The sequence below is a fragment of the Balaenoptera ricei genome, chromosome 9 (assembly GCF_028023285.1).
Source record: "Balaenoptera ricei isolate mBalRic1 chromosome 9, mBalRic1.hap2, whole genome shotgun sequence".
Taxonomy (NCBI): Eukaryota; Metazoa; Chordata; class Mammalia; order Artiodactyla; family Balaenopteridae; genus Balaenoptera; species Balaenoptera ricei.
In genome coordinates this window covers 83,792,114-83,818,924 of record NC_082647.1, presented here as the reverse complement: position 1 = coordinate 83,818,924, position 26,811 = coordinate 83,792,114, and positions in this window count along the sequence as shown.

Sequence of the window (26,811 nt, the reverse complement as noted above, 5' to 3'; positions counted from 1 at the left end):
TCCCGTGCTTTAAAGGCGATTCGAATCTACCTCCTGAAATCTGTTTCCTGCAATTCTGCCTTGCTTTCAAATCCTCTTCGTTGTCTTCCATCAATATATTTGAGGACGAGAGTTATGATTTATAACTCTGCAGGTTTGTGAATTGCAGTGCCCCTGAGCTCCATTTTTCAACTCGCTTTCTTGGGAGCTGGCCGCAAAAGCGCAGGATTGCTTCAGCGCCTATTCTGTTTCCGGGCGGAAGGCTGAGCCTGTGGTTAATTCTTCTTCCTGATGGGAAAATAGAGTGACCTGTGCCTGTCCCAACACCTAGAGCTAGTGTCTCATTGGTTCCCCCTCTTCCCGTTCATCCTCAGGACAAATTGCAACCTGTACGGAACAGGAGGTTAAAGGTGCTGATTCTCCAAGGAGGGAGATTGCTAGTAAAGCGGCTGGAATGGCGAACCCAAGCACAAGGAGATGAGAAATGAGGTGCGTTTTAGAAACCTTTCCCGATCACACGGTGCACCATCTTCTGGGTTTCTCATGCATGTTTTCGAAGTAGGAAGATGCCCTTGAACCTGGAGATTTGGGACCCATGGGATGGGAACCACGCAGTATTACTTTAAAGGGTCTGCGTTTGCTCACCCAACCTCACCAAACCTCTCAGCCCCAAGAGTGTCCACCCTTATGTCTCAATCAGCTGTGGGTCTAGATATGGTCAATCCAGGTGGCATCACAGCCCCTGAACGAATTTAGTAAGAATTTCTCTCTCTTTCACTGTCTTTGTTTCACGGGTTTTCAAAAGTGATTGATTTTTATAAAGGGGTTTAGCTGCTTTTCACTGCTGTGTTTATGCCGCTTTACACCCACTTGACTCACTTACAGAGAGATATCAATACATAGGTTTTAACATTCTTACTAGTCAGATATATTCTTGGGCGGTGAATAGGGGGTGTTGAGTCCAGTTCACTGAGCAAGGAGTAGGTCGTGTCTATTACATATTGGGTTTATGGAACGGTCTCTGAGCTAATTGGAAACCCTTCTTTTATGCATCACCCCACCTCACCTTTCCCGTTAAGCAGCCATAGTGTGTTTTCTAAACGTGTGACTCTGTTCTGTTTTGTAATTCAGTTCAAGGGTAGCAATTTTTACATTCCCTCTATAAGTGATATCTTATGATAAGTGTCTTTTTCTGTGTGACTTATTTCACTTAGAATCGTCGTACCTAAATCCACTCATCATGCTGCTACTAGCCTTATGACGTTGATTTCATGGCTGAGTGATATTCCATTGTACATAAGGACCACAACTTCTTTATCCAGTTTTCTCTTTCCTGGGATATTTAGGGTGTAACGAAGTGGAGGTTCTTGTCAACAGAGCAGCCCTAAACTTTGGGGTGCCTGTGTCTTGCTGATTTTTAGTTTTCCCAATTTATAGGCCCATGAGTGGAAGTGCCCTATGCTCTCTAAGCTGAGTTTTTTCGATGTTTCAGGACACACCGTACACTTCTCCAGAGTGGCTGTTGGCAATTTACATCCCGCCCATCAGCGTAGCAAGGCTCCCGTTTCTCCATGGCCTGTCCTGCATTTCTGGTTTTGACACTTTATTCAGCATGGCCCTTTTGACCGATGGGCAGCGAGACTTCTTTGTAGCGCTGATTTGCCTTTCCAGGTTGCTTGGTTGGCCAAAAAGGGCGTATGCGTTTTTTCCTGAATATATTCAGGAAAAAACGCATACGCCCTTTTTGGCCAAGGGCATCATTGTCGAGGTTTTGCCGCTTTTCCCGTGCTTTAAAGGCGATTCGAATCTACCTCCTGAAATCTGTTTCCTGCAATTCTGCCTTGCTTTCAAATCCTCTTCGTTGCCTTCCATCAATATATTTGAGGACGAGAGTTATGATTTATAACTCTGCAGGTTTGTGAATTGCAGTGCCCCTGAGCTCCATTTTTCAACTCGCTTTCTTGGGAGCTGGCCGCAAAAGCGCAGGATTGCTTCAGCGCCTATTCTGTTTCCGGGCGGAAGGCTGAGCCTGTGGTTAATTCTTCTTCCTGATGGGAAAATAGAGTGACCTGTGCCTGTCCCAACACCTAGAGCTAGTGTCTCATTGGTTCCCCCTCTTCCCGTTCATCCTCAGGACAAATTGCAACCTGTACGGAACAGGAGGTTAAAGGTGCTGATTCTCCAAGGAGGGAGATTGCTAGTAAAGCGGCTGGAATGGCGAACCCAAGCACAAGGAGATGAGAAATGAGGTGCGTTTTAGAAACCTTTCCCGATCACACGGTGCACCATCTTCTGGGTTTCTCATGCATGTTTTCGAAGTAGGAAGATGCCCTTGAACCTGGAGATTTGGGACCCATGGGATGGGAACCACGCAGTATTACTCTAAAGGGTCTGCGTTTGCTCACCCAACCTCACCAAACCTCTCAGCCCCAAGAGTGTCCACCCTTATGTCTCAATCAGCTGTGGGTCTAGATATGGTCAATCCAGGTGGCATCACAGCCCCTGAACGAATTTAGTAAGAATTTCTCTCTCTTTCACTGTCTTTGTTTCACGGGTTTTCAAAAGTGATTGATTTTTATAAAGGGGTTTAGCTGCTTTTCACTGCTGTGTTTATGCCGCTTTACACCCACTTGACTCACTTACAGAGAGATATCAATACATAGGTTTTAACATTCTTACTAGTCAGATATATTCTTGGGCGGTGAATAGGGGGTGTTGAGTCCAGTTCACTGAGCAAGGAGTAGGTCGTGTCTATTACATATTGGGTTTATGGAACGGTCTCTGAGCTAATTGGAAACCCTTCTTTTATGCATCACCCCACCTCACCTTTCCCGTTAAGCAGCCATAGTGTGTTTTCTAAACGTGTGACTCTGTTCTGTTTTGTAATTCAGTTCAAGGGTAGCAATTTTTACATTCCCTCTATAAGTGATATCTTATGATAAGTGTCTTTTTCTGTGTGACTTATTTCACTTAGAATCGTCGTACCTAAATCCACTCATCATGCTGCTACTAGCCTTATGACGTTGATTTCATGGCTGAGTGATATTCCATTGTACATAAGGACCACAACTTCTTTATCCAGTTTTCTCTTTCCTGGGATATTTAGGGTGTAACGAAGTGGAGGTTCTTGTCAACAGAGCAGCCCTAAACTTTGGGGTGCCTGTGTCTTGCTGATTTTTAGTTTTCCCAATTTATACGCCCATGAGTGGAAGTGCCCTATGCTCTCTAAGCTGAGTTTTTTCGATGTTTCAGGACACACCGTACACTTCTCCAGAGTGGCTGTTGGCAATTTACATCCCGCCCATCAGCGTAGCAAGGCTCCCGTTTCTCCATGGCCTGTCCTGCATTTCTGGTTTTGACACTTTATTCAGCATGGCCCTTTTGACCGATGGGCAGCGAGACTTCTTTGTAGCGCTGATTTGCCTTTCCAGGTTGCTTGGTTGGCCAAAAAGGGCGTATGCGTTTTTTCCTGAATATATTCAGGAAAAAACGCATACGCCCTTTTTGGCCAAGGGCATCATTGTCGAGGTTTTGCCGCTTTTCCCGTGCTTTAAAGGCGATTCGAATCTACCTCCTGAAATCTGTTTCCTGCAATTCTGCCTTGCTTTCAAATCCTCTTCGTTGTCTTCCATCAATATATTTGAGGACGAGAGTTATGATTTATAACTCTGCAGGTTTGTGAATTGCAGTGCCCCTGAGCTCCATTTTTCAACTCGCTTTCTTGGGAGCTGGCCGCAAAAGCGCAGGATTGCTTCAGCGCCTATTCTGTTTCCGGGCGGAAGGCTGAGCCTGTGGTTAATTCTTCTTCCTGATGGGAAAATAGAGTGACCTGTGCCTGTCCCAACACCTAGAGCTAGTGTCTCATTGGTTCCCCCTCTTCCCGTTCATCCTCAGGACAAATTGCAACCTGTACGGAACAGGAGGTTAAAGGTGCTGATTCTCCAAGGAGGGAGATTGCTAGTAAAGCGGCTGGAATGGCGAACCCAAGCACAAGGAGATGAGAAATGAGGTGCGTTTTAGAAACCTTTCCCGATCACACGGTGCACCATCTTCTGGGTTTCTCATGCATGTTTTCGAAGTAGGAAGATGCCCTTGAACCTGGAGATTTGGGACCCATGGGATGGGAACCACGCAGTATTACTTTAAAGGGTCTGCGTTTGCTCACCCAACCTCACCAAACCTCTCAGCCCCAAGAGTGTCCACCCTTATGTCTCAATCAGCTGTGGGTCTAGATATGGTCAATCCAGGTGGCATCACAGCCCCTGAACGAATTTAGTAAGAATTTCTCTCTCTTTCACTGTCTTTGTTTCACGGGTTTTCAAAAGTGATTGATTTTTATAAAGGGGTTTAGCTGCTTTTCACTGCTGTGTTTATGCCGCTTTACACCCACTTGACTCACTTACAGAGAGATATCAATACATAGGTTTTAACATTCTTACTAGTCAGATATATTCTTGGGCGGTGAATAGGGGGTGTTGAGTCCAGTTCACTGAGCAAGGAGTAGGTCGTGTCTATTACATATTGGGTTTATGGAACGGTCTCTGAGCTAATTGGAAACCCTTCTTTTATGCATCACCCCACCTCACCTTTCCCGTTAAGCAGCCATAGTGTGTTTTCTAAACGTGTGACTCTGTTCTGTTTTGTAATTCAGTTCAAGGGTAGCAATTTTTACATTCCCTCTATAAGTGATATCTTATGATAAGTGTCTTTTTCTGTGTGACTTATTTCACTTAGAATCGTCGTACCTAAATCCACTCATCATGCTGCTACTAGCCTTATGACGTTGATTTCATGGCTGAGTGATATTCCATTGTACATAAGGACCACAACTTCTTTATCCAGTTTTCTCTTTCCTGGGATATTTAGGGTGTAACGAAGTGGAGGTTCTTGTCAACAGAGCAGCCCTAAACTTTGGGGTGCCTGTGTCTTGCTGATTTTTAGTTTTCCCAATTTATACGCCCATGAGTGGAAGTGCCCTATGCTCTCTAAGCTGAGTTTTTTCGATGTTTCAGGACACACCGTACACTTCTCCAGAGTGGCTGTTGGCAATTTACATCCCGCCCATCAGCGTAGCAAGGCTCCCGTTTCTCCATGGCCTGTCCTGCATTTCTGGTTTTGACACTTTATTCAGCATGGCCCTTTTGACCGATGGGCAGCGAGACTTCTTTGTAGCGCTGATTTGCCTTTCCAGGTTGCTTGGTTGGCCAAAAAGGGCGTATGCGTTTTTTCCTGAATATATTCAGGAAAAAACGCATACGCCCTTTTTGGCCAAGGGCATCATTGTCGAGGTTTTGCCGCTTTTCCCGTGCTTTAAAGGCGATTCGAATCTACCTCCTGAAATCTGTTTCCTGCAATTCTGCCTTGCTTTCAAATCCTCTTCGTTGCCTTCCCTCAATATATTTGAGGACGAGAGTTATGATTTATAACTCTGCAGGTTTGTGAATTGCAGTGCCCCTGAGCTCCATTTTTCAACTCGCTTTCTTGGGAGCTGGCCGCAAAAGCGCAGGATTGCTTCAGGCGCTATTTTGGTCCCGGACGGCAGGCTGAGCCTGTGGTTAATTCTTCTTCCTGATGGGAAAATAGAGTGACCTGTGCCTGTCCCAACACCTAGAGCTAGTGTCTCATTGGTTCCCCCTCTTCCCGTTCATCCTCAGGACAAATTGCAACCTGTACGGAACAGGAGGTTAAAGGTGCTGATTCTCCAAGGAGGGAGATTGCTAGTAAAGCGGCTGGAATGGGGAACCCCAGCACAAGGAGATGAGAAATGAGGTGCGTTTTAGAAACCTTTCCCGATCACACGGTGTACCATCTTCTGGGTTTCTCATGCATGTTTTCGATGTAGGAAGATGCCCTTGAATCTGGAGATTTGGGACCCATGGGATGGGTACCACGCAGTATTACTCTAAAGGGTCTGCGTTTGCTCACCCAACCTCACCAAACCTCTCAGCCCCAAGAGTGTCCACCCTTATGTCTCAATCAGCTGTGGGTCTAGATATGGTCAATCCAGGTGGCATCACAGCCCCTGAACGAATTTAGTAAGAATTTCTCTCTCTTTCACTGTCTTTGTTTCACGGGTTTTCAAAAGTGATTGATTTTTATAAAGGGGTTTAGCTGCTTTTCACTGCTGTGTTTATGCCGCTTTACACCCACTTGACTCACTTACAGAGAGATATCAATACATAGGTTTTAACATTCTTACTAGTCAGATATATTCTTGGGCGGTGAATAGGGGGTGTTGAGTCCAGTTCACTGAGCAAGGAGTAGGTCGTGTCTATTACATATTGGGTTTATGGAACGGTCTCTGAGCTAATTGGAAACCCTTCTTTTATGCATCACCCCACCTCACCTTTCCCGTTAAGCAGCCATAGTGTGTTTTCTAAACGTGTGACTCTGTTCTGTTTTGTAATTCAGTTCAAGGGTAGCAATTTTTACATTCCCTCTATAAGTGATATCTTATGATAAGTGTCTTTTTCTGTGTGACTTATTTCACTTAGAATCGTCGTACCTAAATCCACTCATCATGCTGCTACTAGCCTTATGACGTTGATTTCATGGCTGAGTGATATTCCATTGTACATAAGGACCACAACTTCTTTATCCAGTTTTCTCTTTCCTGGGATATTTAGGGTGTAACGAAGTGGAGGTTCTTGTCAACAGAGCAGCCCTAAACTTTGGGGTGCCTGTGTCTTGCTGATTTTTAGTTTTCCCAATTTATACGCCCATGAGTGGAAGTGCCCTATGCTCTCTAAGCTGAGTTTTTTCGATGTTTCAGGACACACCGTACACTTCTCCAGAGTGGCTGTTGGCAATTTACATCCCGCCCATCAGCGTAGCAAGGCTCCCGTTTCTCCATGGCCTGTCCTGCATTTCTGGTTTTGACACTTTATTCAGCATGGCCCTTTTGACCGATGGGCAGCGAGACTTCTTTGTAGCGCTGATTTGCCTTTCCAGGTTGCTTGGTTGGCCAAAAAGGGCGTATGCGTTTTTTCCTGAATATATTCAGGAAAAAACGCATACGCCCTTTTTGGCCAAGGGCATCATTGTCGAGGTTTTGCCGCTTTTCCCGTGCTTTAAAGGCGATTCGAATCTACCTCCTGAAATCTGTTTCCTGCAATTCTGCCTTGCTTTCAAATCCTCTTCGTTGTCTTCCATCAATATATTTGAGGACGAGAGTTATGATTTATAACTCTGCAGGTTTGTGAATTGCAGTGCCCCTGAGCTCCATTTTTCAACTCGCTTTCTTGGGAGCTGGCCGCAAAAGCGCAGGATTGCTTCAGCGCCTATTCTGTTTCCGGGCGGAAGGCTGAGCCTGTGGTTAATTCTTCTTCCTGATGGGAAAATAGAGTGACCTGTGCCTGTCCCAACACCTAGAGCTAGTGTCTCATTGGTTCCCCCTCTTCCCGTTCATCCTCAGGACAAATTGCAACCTGTACGGAACAGGAGGTTAAAGGTGCTGATTCTCCAAGGAGGGAGATTGCTAGTAAAGCGGCTGGAATGGCGAACCCAAGCACAAGGAGATGAGAAATGAGGTGCGTTTTAGAAACCTTTCCCGATCACACGGTGCACCATCTTCTGGGTTTCTCATGCATGTTTTCGAAGTAGGAAGATGCCCTTGAACCTGGAGATTTGGGACCCATGGGATGGGAACCACGCAGTATTACTTTAAAGGGTCTGCGTTTGCTCACCCAACCTCACCAAACCTCTCAGCCCCAAGAGTGTCCACCCTTATGTCTCAATCAGCTGTGGGTCTAGATATGGTCAATCCAGGTGGCATCACAGCCCCTGAACGAATTTAGTAAGAATTTCTCTCTCTTTCACTGTCTGTGTTTCACGGGTTTTTAAAAGTGATTGATTTTTATAAAGGGGTTTAGCTGCTTTTCACTGCTGTGTTTATGCCGCTTTACACCCACTTGACTCACTTACAGAGAGATATCAATACATAGGTTTTAACATTCTTACTAGTCAGATATATTCTTGGGCGGTGAATAGGGGGTGTTGAGTCCAGTTCACTGAGCAAGGAGTAGGTCGTGTCTATTACATATTGGGTTTATGGAACGGTCTCTGAGCTAATTGGAAACCCTTCTTTTATGCATCACCCCACCTCACCTTTCCCGTTAAGCAGCCATAGTGTGTTTTCTAAACGTGTGACTCTGTTCTGTTTTGTAATTCAGTTCAAGGGTAGCAATTTTTACATTCCCTCTATAAGTGATATCTTATGATAAGTGTCTTTTTCTGTGTGACTTATTTCACTTAGAATCGTCGTACCTAAATCCACTCATCATGCTGCTACTAGCCTTATGACGTTGATTTCATGGCTGAGTGATATTCCATTGTACATAAGGACCACAACTTCTTTATCCAGTTTTCTCTTTCCTGGGATATTTAGGGTGTAACGAAGTGGAGGTTCTTGTCAACAGAGCAGCCCTAAACTTTGGGGTGCCTGTGTCTTGCTGATTTTTAGTTTTCCCAATTTATACGCCCATGAGTGGAAGTGCCCTATGCTCTCTAAGCTGAGTTTTTTCGATGTTTCAGGACACACCGTACACTTCTCCAGAGTGGCTGTTGGCAATTTACATCCCGCCCATCAGCGTAGCAAGGCTCCCGTTTCTCCATGGCCTGTCCTGCATTTCTGGTTTTGACACTTTATTCAGCATGGCCCTTTTGACCGATGGGCAGCGAGACTTCTTTGTAGCGCTGATTTGCCTTTCCAGGTTGCTTGGTTGGCCAAAAAGGGCGTATGCGTTTTTTCCTGAATATATTCAGGAAAAAACGCATACGCCCTTTTTGGCCAAGGGCATCATTGTCGAGGTTTTGCCGCTTTTCCCGTGCTTTAAAGGCGATTCGAATCTACCTCCTGAAATCTGTTTCCTGCAATTCTGCCTTGCTTTCAAATCCTCTTCGTTGTCTTCCATCAATATATTTGAGGACGAGAGTTATGATTTATAACTCTGCAGGTTTGTGAATTGCAGTGCCCCTGAGCTCCATTTTTCAACTCGCTTTCTTGGGAGCTGGCCGCAAAAGCGCAGGATTGCTTCAGCGCCTATTCTGTTTCCGGGCGGAAGGCTGAGCCTGTGGTTAATTCTTCTTCCTGATGGGAAAATAGAGTGACCTGTGCCTGTCCCAACACCTAGAGCTAGTGTCTCATTGGTTCCCCCTCTTCCCGTTCATCCTCAGGACAAATTGCAACCTGTACGGAACAGGAGGTTAAAGGTGCTGATTCTCCAAGGAGGGAGATTGCTAGTAAAGCGGCTGGAATGGCGAACCCAAGCACAAGGAGATGAGAAATGAGGTGCGTTTTAGAAACCTTTCCCGATCACACGGTGCACCATCTTCTGGGTTTCTCATGCATGTTTTCGAAGTAGGAAGATGCCCTTGAACCTGGAGATTTGGGACCCAGGGGATGGGAACCACGCAGTATTACTTTAAAGGGTCTGCGTTTGCTCACCCAACCTCACCAAACCTCTCAGCCCCAAGAGTGTCCACCCTTATGTCTCAATCAGCTGTGGGTCTAGATATGGTCAATCCAGGTGGCATCACAGCCCCTGAACGAATTTAGTAAGAATTTCTCTCTCTTTCACTGTCTGTGTTTCACGGGTTTTTAAAAGTGATTGATTTTTATAAAGGGGTTTAGCTGCTTTTCACTGCTGTGTTTATGCCGCTTTACACCCACTTGACTCACTTACAGAGAGATATCAATACATAGGTTTTAACATTCTTACTAGTCAGATATATTCTTGGGCGGTGAATAGGGGGTGTTGAGTCCAGTTCACTGAGCAAGGAGTAGGTCGTGTCTATTACATATTGGGTTTATGGAACGGTCTCTGAGCTAATTGGAAACCCTTCTTTTATGCATCACCCCACCTCACCTTTCCCGTTAAGCAGCCATAGTGTGTTTTCTAAACGTGTGACTCTGTTCTGTTTTGTAATTCAGTTCAAGGGTAGCAATTTTTACATTCCCTCTATAAGTGATATCTTATGATAAGTGTCTTTTTCTGTGTGACTTATTTCACTTAGAATCGTCGTACCTAAATCCACTCATCATGCTGCTACTAGCCTTATGACGTTGATTTCATGGCTGAGTGATATTCCATTGTACATAAGGACCACAACTTCTTTATCCAGTTTTCTCTTTCCTGGGATATTTAGGGTGTAACGAAGTGGAGGTTCTTGTCAACAGAGCAGCCCTAAACTTTGGGGTGCCTGTGTCTTGCTGATTTTTAGTTTTCCCAATTTATACGCCCATGAGTGGAAGTGCCCTATGCTCTCTAAGCTGAGTTTTTTCGATGTTTCAGGACACACCGTACACTTCTCCAGAGTGGCTGTTGGCAATTTACATCCCGCCCATCAGCGTAGCAAGGCTCCCGTTTCTCCATGGCCTGTCCTGCATTTCTGGTTTTGACACTTTATTCAGCATGGCCCTTTTGACCGATGGGCAGCGAGACTTCTTTGTAGCGCTGATTTGCCTTTCCAGGTTGCTTGGTTGGCCAAAAAGGGCGTATGCGTTTTTTCCTGAATATATTCAGGAAAAAACGCATACGCCCTTTTTGGCCAAGGGCATCATTGTCGAGGTTTTGCCGCTTTTCCCGTGCTTTAAAGGCGATTCGAATCTACCTCCTGAAATCTGTTTCCTGCAATTCTGCCTTGCTTTCAAATCCTCTTCGTTGTCTTCCATCAATATATTTGAGGACGAGAGTTATGATTTATAACTCTGCAGGTTTGTGAATTGCAGTGCCCCTGAGCTCCATTTTTCAACTCGCTTTCTTGGGAGCTGGCCGCAAAAGCGCAGGATTGCTTCAGCGCCTATTCTGTTTCCGGGCGGAAGGCTGAGCCTGTGGTTAATTCTTCTTCCTGATGGGAAAATAGAGTGACCTGTGCCTGTCCCAACACCTAGAGCTAGTGTCTCATTGGTTCCCCCTCTTCCCGTTCATCCTCAGGACAAATTGCAACCTGTACGGAACAGGAGGTTAAAGGTGCTGATTCTCCAAGGAGGGAGATTGCTAGTAAAGCGGCTGGAATGGCGAACCCAAGCACAAGGAGATGAGAAATGAGGTGCGTTTTAGAAACCTTTCCCGATCACACGGTGCACCATCTTCTGGGTTTCTCATGCATGTTTTCGAAGTAGGAAGATGCCCTTGAACCTGGAGATTTGGGACCCAGGGGATGGGAACCACGCAGTATTACTTTAAAGGGTCTGCGTTTGCTCACCCAACCTCACCAAACCTCTCAGCCCCAAGAGTGTCCACCCTTATGTCTCAATCAGCTGTGGGTCTAGATATGGTCAATCCAGGTGGCATCACAGCCCCTGAACGAATTTAGTAAGAATTTCTCTCTCTTTCACTGTCTGTGTTTCACGGGTTTTTAAAAGTGATTGATTTTTATAAAGGGGTTTAGCTGCTTTTCACTGCTGTGTTTATGCCGCTTTACACCCACTTGACTCACTTACAGAGAGATATCAATACATAGGTTTTAACATTCTTACTAGTCAGATATATTCTTGGGCGGTGAATAGGGGGTGTTGAGTCCAGTTCACTGAGCAAGGAGTAGGTCGTGTCTATTACATATTGGGTTTATGGAACGGTCTCTGAGCTAATTGGAAACCCTTCTTTTATGCATCACCCCACCTCACCTTTCCCGTTAAGCAGCCATAGTGTGTTTTCTAAACGTGTGACTCTGTTCTGTTTTGTAATTCAGTTCAAGGGTAGCAATTTTTACATTCCCTCTATAAGTGATATCTTATGATAAGTGTCTTTTTCTGTGTGACTTATTTCACTTAGAATCGTCGTACCTAAATCCACTCATCATGCTGCTACTAGCCTTATGACGTTGATTTCATGGCTGAGTGATATTCCATTGTACATAAGGACCACAACTTCTTTATCCAGTTTTCTCTTTCCTGGGATATTTAGGGTGTAACGAAGTGGAGGTTCTTGTCAACAGAGCAGCCCTAAACTTTGGGGTGCCTGTGTCTTGCTGATTTTTAGTTTTCCCAATTTATACGCCCATGAGTGGAAGTGCCCTATGCTCTCTAAGCTGAGTTTTTTCGATGTTTCAGGACACACCGTACACTTCTCCAGAGTGGCTGTTGGCAATTTACATCCCGCCCATCAGCGTAGCAAGGCTCCCGTTTCTCCATGGCCTGTCCTGCATTTCTGGTTTTGACACTTTATTCAGCATGGCCCTTTTGACCGATGGGCAGCGAGACTTCTTTGTAGCGCTGATTTGCCTTTCCAGGTTGCTTGGTTGGCCAAAAAGGGCGTATGCGTTTTTTCCTGAATATATTCAGGAAAAAACGCATACGCCCTTTTTGGCCAAGGGCATCATTGTCGAGGTTTTGCCGCTTTTCCCGTGCTTTAAAGGCGATTCGAATCTACCTCCTGAAATCTGTTTCCTGCAATTCTGCCTTGCTTTCAAATCCTCTTCGTTGTCTTCCATAAATATATTTGAGGACGAGAGTTATGATTTATAACTCTGCAGGTTTGTGAATTGCAGTGCCCCTGAGCTCCATTTTTCAACTCGCTTTCTTGGGAGCTGGCCGCAAAAGCGCAGGATTGCTTCAGCGCCTATTCTGTTTCCGGGCGGAAGGCTGAGCCTGTGGTTAATTCTTCTTCCTGATGGGAAAATAGAGTGACCTGTGCCTGTCCCAACACCTAGAGCTAGTGTCTCATTGGTTCCCCCTCTTCCCGTTCATCCTCAGGACAAATTGCAACCTGTACGGAACAGGAGGTTAAAGGTGCTGATTCTCCAAGGAGGGAGATTGCTAGTAAAGCGGCTGGAATGGCGAACCCAAGCACAAGGAGATGAGAAATGAGGTGCGTTTTAGAAACCTTTCCCGATCACACGGTGCACCATCTTCTGGGTTTCTCATGCATGTTTTCGAAGTAGGAAGATGCCCTTGAACCTGGAGATTTGGGACCCATGGGATGGGAACCACGCAGTATTACTTTAAAGGGTCTGCGTTTGCTCACCCAACCTCACCAAACCTCTCAGCCCCAAGAGTGTCCACCCTTATGTCTCAATCAGCTGTGGGTCTAGATATGGTCAATCCAGGTGGCATCACAGCCCCTGAACGAATTTAGTAAGAATTTCTCTCTCTTTCACTGTCTGTGTTTCACGGGTTTTTAAAAGTGATTGATTTTTATAAAGGGGTTTAGCTGCTTTTCACTGCTGTGTTTATGCCGCTTTACACCCACTTGACTCACTTACAGAGAGATATCAATACATAGGTTTTAACATTCTTACTAGTCAGATATATTCTTGGGCGGTGAATAGGGGGTGTTGAGTCCAGTTCACTGAGCAAGGAGTAGGTCGTGTCTATTACATATTGGGTTTATGGAACGGTCTCTGAGCTAATTGGAAACCCTTCTTTTATGCATCACCCCACCTCACCTTTCCCGTTAAGCAGCCATAGTGTGTTTTCTAAACGTGTGACTCTGTTCTGTTTTGTAATTCAGTTCAAGGGTAGCAATTTTTACATTCCCTCTATAAGTGATATCTTATGATAAGTGTCTTTTTCTGTGTGACTTATTTCACTTAGAATCGTCGTACCTAAATCCACTCATCATGCTGCTACTAGCCTTATGACGTTGATTTCATGGCTGAGTGATATTCCATTGTACATAAGGACCACAACTTCTTTATCCAGTTTTCTCTTTCCTGGGATATTTAGGGTGTAACGAAGTGGAGGTTCTTGTCAACAGAGCAGCCCTAAACTTTGGGGTGCCTGTGTCTTGCTGATTTTTAGTTTTCCCAATTTATACGCCCATGAGTGGAAGTGCCCTATGCTCTCTAAGCTGAGTTTTTTCGATGTTTCAGGACACACCGTACACTTCTCCAGAGTGGCTGTTGGCAATTTACATCCCGCCCATCAGCGTAGCAAGGCTCCCGTTTCTCCATGGCCTGTCCTGCATTTCTGGTTTTGACACTTTATTCAGCATGGCCCTTTTGACCGATGGGCAGCGAGACTTCTTTGTAGCGCTGATTTGCCTTTCCAGGTTGCTTGGTTGGCCAAAAAGGGCGTATGCGTTTTTTCCTGAATATATTCAGGAAAAAACGCATACGCCCTTTTTGGCCAAGGGCATCATTGTCGAGGTTTTGCCGCTTTTCCCGTGCTTTAAAGGCGATTCGAATCTACCTCCTGAAATCTGTTTCCTGCAATTCTGCCTTGCTTTCAAATCCTCTTCGTTGTCTTCCATCAATATATTTGAGGACGAGAGTTATGATTTATAACTCTGCAGGTTTGTGAATTGCAGTGCCCCTGAGCTCCATTTTTCAACTCGCTTTCTTGGGAGCTGGCCGCAAAAGCGCAGGATTGCTTCAGCGCCTATTCTGTTTCCGGGCGGAAGGCTGAGCCTGTGGTTAATTCTTCTTCCTGATGGGAAAATAGAGTGACCTGTGCCTGTCCCAACACCTAGAGCTAGTGTCTCATTGGTTCCCCCTCTTCCCGTTCATCCTCAGGACAAATTGCAACCTGTACGGAACAGGAGGTTAAAGGTGCTGATTCTCCAAGGAGGGAGATTGCTAGTAAAGCGGCTGGAATGGCGAACCCAAGCACAAGGAGATGAGAAATGAGGTGCGTTTTAGAAACCTTTCCCGATCACACGGTGCACCATCTTCTGGGTTTCTCATGCATGTTTTCGAAGTAGGAAGATGCCCTTGAACCTGGAGATTTGGGACCCAGGGGATGGGAACCACGCAGTATTACTTTAAAGGGTCTGCGTTTGCTCACCCAACCTCACCAAACCTCTCAGCCCCAAGAGTGTCCACCCTTATGTCTCAATCAGCTGTGGGTCTAGATATGGTCAATCCAGGTGGCATCACAGCCCCTGAACGAATTTAGTAAGAATTTCTCTCTCTTTCACTGTCTGTGTTTCACGGGTTTTTAAAAGTGATTGATTTTTATAAAGGGGTTTAGCTGCTTTTCACTGCTGTGTTTATGCCGCTTTACACCCACTTGACTCACTTACAGAGAGATATCAATACATAGGTTTTAACATTCTTACTAGTCAGATATATTCTTGGGCGGTGAATAGGGGGTGTTGAGTCCAGTTCACTGAGCAAGGAGTAGGTCGTGTCTATTACATATTGGGTTTATGGAACGGTCTCTGAGCTAATTGGAAACCCTTCTTTTATGCATCACCCCACCTCACCTTTCCCGTTAAGCAGCCATAGTGTGTTTTCTAAACGTGTGACTCTGTTCTGTTTTGTAATTCAGTTCAAGGGTAGCAATTTTTACATTCCCTCTATAAGTGATATCTTATGATAAGTGTCTTTTTCTGTGTGACTTATTTCACTTAGAATCGTCGTACCTAAATCCACTCATCATGCTGCTACTAGCCTTATGACGTTGATTTCATGGCTGAGTGATATTCCATTGTACATAAGGACCACAACTTCTTTATCCAGTTTTCTCTTTCCTGGGATATTTAGGGTGTAACGAAGTGGAGGTTCTTGTCAACAGAGCAGCCCTAAACTTTGGGGTGCCTGTGTCTTGCTGATTTTTAGTTTTCCCAATTTATACGCCCATGAGTGGAAGTGCCCTATGCTCTCTAAGCTGAGTTTTTTCGATGTTTCAGGACACACCGTACACTTCTCCAGAGTGGCTGTTGGCAATTTACATCCCGCCCATCAGCGTAGCAAGGCTCCCGTTTCTCCATGGCCTGTCCTGCATTTCTGGTTTTGACACTTTATTCAGCATGGCCCTTTTGACCGATGGGCAGCGAGACTTCTTTGTAGCGCTGATTTGCCTTTCCAGGTTGCTTGGTTGGCCAAAAAGGGCGTATGCGTTTTTTCCTGAATATATTCAGGAAAAAACGCATACGCCCTTTTTGGCCAAGGGCATCATTGTCGAGGTTTTGCCGCTTTTCCCGTGCTTTAAAGGCGATTCGAATCTACCTCCTGAAATCTGTTTCCTGCAATTCTGCCTTGCTTTCAAATCCTCTTCGTTGTCTTCCATCAATATATTTGAGGACGAGAGTTATGATTTATAACTCTGCAGGTTTGTGAATTGCAGTGCCCCTGAGCTCCATTTTTCAACTCGCTTTCTTGGGAGCTGGCCGCAAAAGCGCAGGATTGCTTCAGCGCCTATTCTGTTTCCGGGCGGAAGGCTGAGCCTGTGGTTAATTCTTCTTCCTGATGGGAAAATAGAGTGACCTGTGCCTGTCCCAACACCTAGAGCTAGTGTCTCATTGGTTCCCCCTCTTCCCGTTCATCCTCAGGACAAATTGCAACCTGTACGGAACAGGAGGTTAAAGGTGCTGATTCTCCAAGGAGGGAGATTGCTAGTAAAGCGGCTGGAATGGCGAACCCAAGCACAAGGAGATGAGAAATGAGGTGCGTTTTAGAAACCTTTCCCGATCACACGGTGCACCATCTTCTGGGTTTCTCATGCATGTTTTCGAAGTAGGAAGATGCCCTTGAACCTGGAGATTTGGGACCCAGGGGATGGGAACCACGCAGTATTACTTTAAAGGGTCTGCGTTTGCTCACCCAACCTCACCAAACCTCTCAGCCCCAAGAGTGTCCACCCTTATGTCTCAATCAGCTGTGGGTCTAGATATGGTCAATCCAGGTGGCATCACAGCCCCTGAACGAATTTAGTAAGAATTTCTCTCTCTTTCACTGTCTTTGTTTCACGGGTTTTTAAAAGTGATTGATTTTTATAAAGGGGTTTAGCTGCTTTTCACTGCTGTGTTTATGCCGCTTTACACCCACTTGACTCACTTACAGAGAGATATCAATACATAGGTTTTAACATTCTTACTAGTCAGATATATTCTTGGGCGGTGAATAGGGGGTGTTGAGTCCAGTTCACTGAGCAAGGAGTAGGTCGTGTCTATTACATATTGGGTTTATGGAACGGTCTCTGAGCTAATTGGAAACCCTTCTTTTATGCATCACCCCACCTCACCTTTCCCGTTAAGCAGCCATAGTGTGTTTTCTAAACGTGTGACTCTGTTCTGTTTTGTAATTCAGTTCAAGGGTAGCAATTTTTACATTCCCTCTATAAGTGATATCTTATGATAAGTGTCTTTTTCTGTGTGACTTATTTCACTTAGAATCGTCGTACCTAAATCCACTCATCATGCTGCTACTAGCCTTATGACGTTGATTTCATGGCTGAGTGATATTCCATTGTACATAAGGACCACAACTTCTTTATCCAGTTTTCTCTTTCCTGGGATATTTAGGGTGTAACGAAGTGGAGGTTCTTGTCAACAGAGCAGCCCTAAACTTTGGGGTGCCTGTGTCTTGCTGATTTTTAGTTTTCCCAATTTATACGCCCATGAGTGGAAGTGCCCTATGCTCTCTAAGCTGAGTTTTTTCGATGTTTCAGGACACACCGTACACTTCTCCAGAGTGGCTGTTGGCAATTTACATCCCGCCCATCAGCGTAGCAAGGCTCCCGTTTCTCCATGGCCTGTCCTGCATTTCTGGTTTTGACACTTTATTCAGCATGGCCCTTTTGACCGATGGGCAGCGAGACTTCTTTGTAGCGCTGATTTGCCTTTCCAGGTTGCTTGGTTGGCCAAAAAGGGCGTATGCGTTTTTTCCTGAATATATTCAGGAAAAAACGCATACGCCCTTTTTGGCCAAGGGCATCATTGTCGAGGTTTTGCCGCTTTTCCCGTGCTTTAAAGGCGATTCGAATCTACCTCCTGAAATCTGTTTCCTGCAATTCTGCCTTGCTTTCAAATCCTCTTCGTTGTCTTCCATCAATATATTTGAGGACGAGAGTTATGATTTATAACTCTGCAGGTTTGTGAATTGCAGTGCCCCTGAGCTCCATTTTTCAACTCGCTTTCTTGGGAGCTGGCCGCAAAAGCGCAGGATTGCTTCAGCGCCTATTCTGTTTCCGGGCGGAAGGCTGAGCCTGTGGTTAATTCTTCTTCCTGATGGGAAAATAGAGTGACCTGTGCCTGTCCCAACACCTAGAGCTAGTGTCTCATTGGTTCCCCCTCTTCCCGTTCATCCTCAGGACAAATTGCAACCTGTACGGAACAGGAGGTTAAAGGTGCTGATTCTCCAAGGAGGGAGATTGCTAGTAAAGCGGCTGGAATGGCGAACCCAAGCACAAGGAGATGAGAAATGAGGTGCGTTTTAGAAACCTTTCCCGATCACACGGTGCACCATCTTCTGGGTTTCTCATGCATGTTTTCGAAGTAGGAAGATGCCCTTGAACCTGGAGATTTGGGACCCAGGGGATGGGAACCACGCAGTATTACTTTAAAGGGTCTGCGTTTGCTCACCCAACCTCACCAAACCTCTCAGCCCCAAGAGTGTCCACCCTTATGTCTCAATCAGCTGTGGGTCTAGATATGGTCAATCCAGGTGGCATCACAGCCCCTGAACGAATTTAGTAAGAATTTCTCTCTCTTTCACTGTCTTTGTTTCACGGGTTTTTAAAAGTGATTGATTTTTATAAAGGGGTTTAGCTGCTTTTCACTGCTGTGTTTATGCCGCTTTACACCCACTTGACTCACTTACAGAGAGATATCAATACATAGGTTTTAACATTCTTACTAGTCAGATATATTCTTGGGCGGTGAATAGGGGGTGTTGAGTCCAGTTCACTGAGCAAGGAGTAGGTCGTGTCTATTACATATTGGGTTTATGGAACGGTCTCTGAGCTAATTGGAAACCCTTCTTTTATGCATCACCCCACCTCACCTTTCCCGTTAAGCAGCCATAGTGTGTTTTCTAAACGTGTGACTCTGTTCTGTTTTGTAATTCAGTTCAAGGGTAGCAATTTTTACATTCCCTCTATAAGTGATATCTTATGATAAGTGTCTTTTTCTGTGTGACTTATTTCACTTAGAATCGTCGTACCTAAATCCACTCATCATGCTGCTACTAGCCTTATGACGTTGATTTCATGGCTGAGTGATATTCCATTGTACATAAGGACCACAACTTCTTTATCCAGTTTTCTCTTTCCTGGGATATTTAGGGTGTAACGAAGTGGAGGTTCTTGTCAACAGAGCAGCCCTAAACTTTGGGGTGCCTGTGTCTTGCTGATTTTTAGTTTTCCCAATTTATACGCCCATGAGTGGAAGTGCCCTATGCTCTCTAAGCTGAGTTTTTTCGATGTTTCAGGACACACCGTACACTTCTCCAGAGTGGCTGTTGGCAATTTACATCCCGCCCATCAGCGTAGCAAGGCTCCCGTTTCTCCATGGCCTGTCCTGCATTTCTGGTTTTGACACTTTATTCAGCATGGCCCTTTTGACCGATGGGCAGCGAGACTTCTTTGTAGCGCTGATTTGCCTTTCCAGGTTGCTTGGTTGGCCAAAAAGGGCGTATGCGTTTTTTCCTGAATATATTCAGGAAAAAACGCATACGCCCTTTTTGGCCAAGGGCATCATTGTCGAGGTTTTGCCGCTTTTCCCGTGCTTTAAAGGCGATTCGAATCTACCTCCTGAAATCTGTTTCCTGCAATTCTGCCTTGCTTTCAAATCCTCTTCGTTGTCTTCCATCAATATATTTGAGGACGAGAGTTATGATTTATAACTCTGCAGGTTTGTGAATTGCAGTGCCCCTGAGCTCCATTTTTCAACTCGCTTTCTTGGGAGCTGGCCGCAAAAGCGCAGGATTGCTTCAGCGCCTATTCTGTTTCCGGGCGGAAGGCTGAGCCTGTGGTTAATTCTTCTTCCTGATGGGAAAATAGAGTGACCTGTGCCTGTCCCAACACCTAGAGCTAGTGTCTCATTGGTTCCCCCTCTTCCCGTTCATCCTCAGGACAAATTGCAACCTGTACGGAACAGGAGGTTAAAGGTGCTGATTCTCCAAGGAGGGAGATTGCTAGTAAAGCGGCTGGAATGGCGAACCCAAGCACAAGGAGATGAGAAATGAGGTGCGTTTTAGAAACCTTTCCCGATCACACGGTGCACCATCTTCTGGGTTTCTCATGCATGTTTTCGAAGTAGGAAGATGCCCTTGAACCTGGAGATTTGGGACCCAGGGGATGGGAACCACGCAGTATTACTTTAAAGGGTCTGCGTTTGCTCACCCAACCTCACCAAACCTCTCAGCCCCAAGAGTGTCCACCCTTATGTCTCAATCAGCTGTGGGTCTAGATATGGTCAATCCAGGTGGCATCACAGCCCCTGAACGAATTTAGTAAGAATTTCTCTCTCTTTCACTGTCTGTGTTTCACGGGTTTTTAAAAGTGATTGATTTTTATAAAGGGGTTTAGCTGCTTTTCACTGCTGTGTTTATGCCGCTTTACACCCACTTGACTCACTTACAGAGAGATATCAATACATAGGTTTTAACATTCTTACTAGTCAGATATATTCTTGGGCGGTGAATAGGGGGTGTTGAGTCCAGTTCACTGAGCAAGGAGTAGGTCGTGTCTATTACATATTGGGTTTATGGAACGGTCTCTGAGCTAATTGGAAACCCTTCTTTTATGCATCACCCCACCTCACCTTTCCCGTTAAGCAGCCATAGTGTGTTTTCTAAACGTGTGACTCTGTTCTGTTTTGTAATTCAGTTCAAGGGTAGCAATTTTTACATTCCCTCTATAAGTGATATCTTATGATAAGTGTCTTTTTCTGTGTGACTTATTTCACTTAGAATCGTCGTACCTAAATCCACTCATCATGCTGCTACTAGCCTTATGACGTTGATTTCATGGCTGAGTGATATTCCATTGTACATAAGGACCACAACTTCTTTATCCAGTTTTCTCTTTCCTGGGATATTTAGGGTGTAACGAAGTGGAGGTTCTTGTCAACAGAGCAGCCCTAAACTTTGGGGTGCCTGTGTCTTGCTGATTTTTAGTTTTCCCAATTTATACGCCCATGAGTGGAAGTGCCCTATGCTCTCTAAGCTGAGTTTTTTCGATGTTTCAGGACACACCGTACACTTCTCCAGAGTGGCTGTTGGCAATTTACATCCCGCCCATCAGCGTAGCAAGGCTCCCGTTTCTCCATGGCCTGTCCTGCATTTCTGGTTTTGACACTTTATTCAGCATGGCCCTTTTGACCGATGGGCAGCGAGACTTCTTTGTAGCGCTGATTTGCCTTTCCAGGTTGCTTGGTTGGCCAAAAAGGGCGTATGCGTTTTTTCCTGAATATATTCAGGAAAAAACGCATACGCCCTTTTTGGCCAAGGGCATCATTGTCGAGGTTTTGCCGCTTTTCCCGTGCTTTAAAGGCGATTCGAATCTACCTCCTGAAATCTGTTTCCTGCAATTCTGCCTTGCTTTCAAATCCTCTTCGTTGTCTTCCATCAATATATTTGAGGACGAGAGTTATGATTTATAACTCTGCAGGTTTGTGAATTGCAGTGCCCCTGAGCTCCATTTTTCAACTCGCTTTCTTGGGAGCTGGCCGCAAAAGCGCAGGATTGCTTCAGCGCCTATTCTGTTTCCGGGCGGAAGGCTGAGCCTGTGGTTAATTCTTCTTCCTGATGGGAAAATAGAGTGACCTGTGCCTGTCCCAACACCTAGAGCTAGTGTCTCATTGGTTCCCCCTCTTCCCGTTCATCCTCAGGACAAATTGCAACCTGTACGGAACAGGAGGTTAAAGGTGCTGATTCTCCAAGGAGGGAGATTGCTAGTAAAGCGGCTGGAATGGCGAACCCAAGCACAAGGAGATGAGAAATGAGGTGCGTTTTAGAAACCTTTCCCGATCACACGGTGCACCATCTTCTGGGTTTCTCATGCATGTTTTCGAAGTAGGAAGATGCCCTTGAACCTGGAGATTTGGGACCCAGGGGATGGGAACCACGCAGTATTACTTTAAAGGGTCTGCGTTTGCTCACCCAACCTCACCAAACCTCTCAGCCCCAAGAGTGTCCACCCTTATGTCTCAATCAGCTGTGGGTCTAGATATGGTCAATCCAGGTGGCATCACAGCCCCTGAACGAATTTAGTAAGAATTTCTCTCTCTTTCACTGTCTTTGTTTCACGGGTTTTCAAAAGTGATTGATTTTTATAAAGGGGTTTAGCTGCTTTTCACTGCTGTGTTTATGCCGCTTTACACCCACTTCACTCACTTACAGAGAGATATCAATACATACGTTTTAAGATTCTTACTAGTCAGATATATTCTTGGGCGGTGAATAGGGGGTGTTGAGTCCAGTTCACTGAGCAAGGAGTAGGTCGTGTGTATTACATATTGGGTTTATGGAACGGTCTCTGAGCTAATTTGAAACCCTTCTTTTATGCATCACCCCACCTCACCTTTCCCGTTAAGCAGCCATAGTGTGTTTTCTAAACGTGTGACTCTGTTCTGTTTTGTAATTCAGTTCAAGGGTAGCAATTTTTACATTCCCTCTATAAGTGATATCTTATGATAAGTGTCTTTTTCTGTGTGACTTATTTCACTTAGAATCGTCGTACCTAAATCCACTCATCATGCTGCTACTAGCCTTATGACGTTGATTTCATGGCTGAGTGATATTCCATTGTACATAAGGACCACAACTTCTTTATCCAGTTTTCTCTTTCCTGGGATATTTAGGGTGTAACGAAGTGGAGGTTCTTGTCAACAGAGCAGCCCTAAACTTTGGGGTGCCTGTGTCTTGCTGATTTTTAGTTTTCCCAATTTATACGCCCATGAGTGGAAGTGCCCTATGCTCTCTACGCTGAGTTTTTTCGATGTATCAGGACACACCGTACACTTCTTCAGAGTGGCTGTTGGCAATTTACATCCCGCCCATCAGCGTAGCAAGGCTCCCATTTCTCCATGGCCTGTCCTGCATTTCTGGTTTTGACACTTTATTCAGCATGGCCCTTTTGACCGATGGGAAGTGAGACTTCTTTGTAGCGCTGATTTGCCTTTCCAGGTTGCTTGGTTGGCCAAAAAGGGCGTATGCGTTTTTTCCTGAATATATTCAGGAAAAAACACATACGCCCTTTTTGGCCAAGGGCATCATGGTCGAGGTTTTGCCGCTTTTCCCGTGCTTTAAAGGCGATTCGAATCTACCTCCTGAAATCTGTTTCCTGCAATTCTGCCTTGCTTTCAAATCCTCTTCGTTGCCTTCCCTCAATATATTTGTGGACGAGAGTTATCATTTATAACTCTGCAGGTTTGTGAATTGCAGTGCCCCTGAGCTCCATTGTTCAACTCGCTTTCTTGGGAGCTGGCCGCAAAAGCGCAGGATTGCTTCAGGCCCTATTCTGGTTCCGGGCGGCAGGCTGAGCCTGTGGTTAATTCTTCTTCCTGATGGGAAAATAGAGTGACCTGTGCCTGTCCCAACACCTAGAGCTAGTCTCTCATTGGTTCCCTCTCTTCCCGTTCATCCTCAGGACAAATTGCAACCTGTACGGACCAGGAGGTTAAAGGTGCTGATTCTCCAAGGAGGGAGATTGCTAGTAAAGCGGCTGGAATGGCGAACCCGAGCCCAAGGAGATGAGAAATGAGGTCCCTTTTAGAAACCTTTCCCGATCACATGGTGTACCATCTTCTGGGTTTCTCATGCATGTTTTCCATGTAGGAAGATGCCCTTGAACCTGGAGATTTGGGACCCATGGGATGGGAACAATGCAGTATTACTTTAAAGGGTCTGCGTTTGCTCACCCAACCTCACCAAACCTCTCAGCCCCAAGAGTGTCCACCCTTATGTCTCAATCAGCTGTGGGTCTAGGTATGGTCAATCCAAGTGGCATCACAGCCCCTGAGCGAATTTAGTAGGAATTTCTCTCTCTTTCACTGTCTTTGTTTCACGGGTTTTTAAAAGTGATTGATTTTTATAAAGAGGTTTAGCTGCTTTTCACTGCTGTGTTTATGCCGCTTTACACCCACTTGACTCACTTACAGAGAGATATCAATACATAGGTTTTAAGATTCTTACTAGTCAGATATATTCTTGGGCGGTGAATAGGGGGTGTTGAGTCCAGTTCACTGAGCAAGGAGTAGGTCGTGTGTATTACATATTGGGTTTATGGAACGGTCTCTGAGCTAATGTGAAACCCTTCTTTTATGCATCACCCCACCTCACCTTTCCCGTTAAGCAGCCATAGTGTGTTTTCTAAACGTGTGACTCTGTTCTGTTTTGTAATTCAGTTCAAGGGTAGCGGTTTTTACATTCCCTCTATAAGTGATATCTTATGATAAGTGTCTTTTTCTGTGTGACTTATTTCACTTAGAATCGTCGTACCTAAATCCACTCATCATGCTGCTACTATCCTTATGACGTTGATTTCATGGCTGAGTGATATTCCATTGTACATAAGGACCACAACTTCTTTATCCATTTTTCTCTTTCCTGGGATATTTAAGGTGTAACGAAGTGGAGGTTCTTGTCAACAGAGCAGCCCTAAACGTTGGGGTGCCTGTGTCTTGCTGATTTTTAGTTTTCCCAATTTATACGCCCATGAGTGGAAGTGCCCTATGCTCTCTAAGCTGAGTTTTTTAGATGTTTCAGGACACACCGTACACTTCTCCAAAGTGGCTGTTGGCAATTTACATCCCGCCCATCAGCGTAGCAAGGCTCCTGTTTCTCCATGGCCTGTCCTGCATTTCTGGTTTTGACACTTTATTCAGCATGACCCTTTTGACCGGTGGGAAGCGACACTACTTTGTAGCGCTGATTTGCCTTTCCAGGTTGCTTGGTTGGCCAAAAAGGGCGTATGCGTTTTTTCCTGAATATATTCAGGAAAAAACGCATACGCCCTTTTTGGCCAAGGGCATCATGGTCGAGGTTTTGCCGCTTTTCCCGTGCTTTAAAGGCGATTCGAATCTACCTCCTGAAATCTGTTTCCTGCAATTCTGCCTTGCTTTCAAATCCTCTTCGTTGCCTTCCCTCAATATATTTGTGGACGAGAGTTATCATTTATAACTCTGCAGGTTTGTGAATTGCAGTGCCCCTGAGCTCCATTTTTCAACTCGCTTTCCTGGGACCTGGACGCAAAAGCGCAGGATTGCTTCAGGCCCTATAATGGTTCCGGGCGGCAGGCTGAGCCTGTGGATAATTCTTCTTCCTGATGGGAAAATAGAGTGACCTGTGCCTGTCCCAACACCTAGAGCTAGTGTCTCATTGGTTCCCCCTCTTCCCGTTCATCCTCAGGACAAATTGCAACCTGTACGGAACAGGAGGTTAAAGGTGCTGATTCTCCAAGGAGGGAGATTGCTAGTAAAGCGGCTGGAATGGAGAACCCGAGCACAAGGAGTTGAGAAATGAGGTGTGTTTTAGAAACCTTTCCCGATCACACGGTGCACCATCTTCTGGGTTTCTCATGCATGTTTTCGAAGTGGGAAGATGCCCTTGAACCTGGAGATTTGGGACCCATGGGATGGGAACCACGCAGTATTAATTTAAAGGGTCTACGTTTGCTCACCCAACCTCACGAAACCTCTCAGCCCCAAGAGTGTCCACCCTTATGTCTCAATCAGCTGTGGGTCTAGATATGGTCAATCCAGGTGGCATCACAGCCCCTGAACGAATTTAGTAAGAATTTCTTTCTCTTTCACTGTCTTTGTTTCACGGGTTTTTAAAAGTGATTGATTTTTATAAAGGGGTTTAGCTGCTTTTCACTGCTGTGTTTATGCCGCTTTACACCCACTTGACTCACTTTCAGAGAGATATCAATACATAGGTTTTAAGATTCTTACTAGTCAGATATATTCTTGGGCGGTTAATAGGGGGTGTTGAGTCCAGTTCACTGAGCAAGGAGTAGGTCGTGTCTATTACATATTGGGTTTATGGAACGGTATCTGAGCTATTTTGAAACCCTTGTTTTATGCATCACCCCACCTCACCTTTCCCGTTAAGCAGCCATAGTGTGTTTTCTAAACGTGTGCCTCTGTTCTGTTTTGTAATTCACTTCAAGGTCGCCGTTTTTACATTCCCTCTATAAGTGATATCTTATGATAAGTGTCTTTTTCTGTGTGACTTATTTCACTTAGAATCGTCGTACCTAAATCCACTCATCATGCTGCTACTAGACTTATGACGTTGATATCATGGCTGAATGATATTCTATTATATATAAGGACTAATACTTCTTCATCCATTTCTTTCTTTCCTGGGATATTTATGTTGTAACAAAGTAGAGGTTCTTGTCAACAGAGCAGCCCTAACCTTTGGGGTGCCTGTGTCTTGCTGATTTGTAGTTTTCCCAATTTATACGCCCATGAGTGGAAGTGCCCTATGCTCTCTAAGCTGAGTTTTTTAGATGTTTCAGGACACACCGTACACTTCTCCAAAGTGGCTGTTGGCAATTTACATCCCGCCCATCAGCGTAGCAAGGCTCCCGTTTCTCCATGGCCTGTCCTGCATTTCTGGTTTTGACACTTTATTCAGCATGACCCTTTTGACCGGTGGGAAGCGAGACTTCTTTGTAGCGCTGATTTGCCTTTCCAGGTTGCTTGGTTGGCCAAAAAGGGCGTATGCGTTTTTTCCTGAATATATTCAGGAAAAAACGCATACGCCCTTTTTGGCCAAGGGCATCATTGTCGAGGTTTTGCCGCTTGTCCCGTGCTTTAAAGGCGATTCGAATTTACCTCCTGAAATCTGTTTCCTGCAATTCTGCCTTGCTTTCAAATCCTCTTCGTTGCCTTCCCTCAATATATTTGTGGACGAGAGTTATCATTTATAACTCTGCAGGTTTGTGAATTGCAGTGCCCCTGAGCTCCATTTTTCAACTCGCTTTCCTGGGACCTGGACGCAAAAGCGCAGGATTGCTTCAGGCCCTATTCTGGTTCCGGGCGGCAGGCTGAGCCTGTGGTTAATTCTTCTTCCTGATGGGAAAATAGAGTGACCTGTGCCTGTCCCAACACCTAGAGCTAGTCTCTCATTGGTTCCCTCTCTTCCCGTTCATCCTCAGGACAAATTGCAACCTGTACGGAACAGGAGGTTAAAGGTGCTGATTCTCCAAGGAGGGAG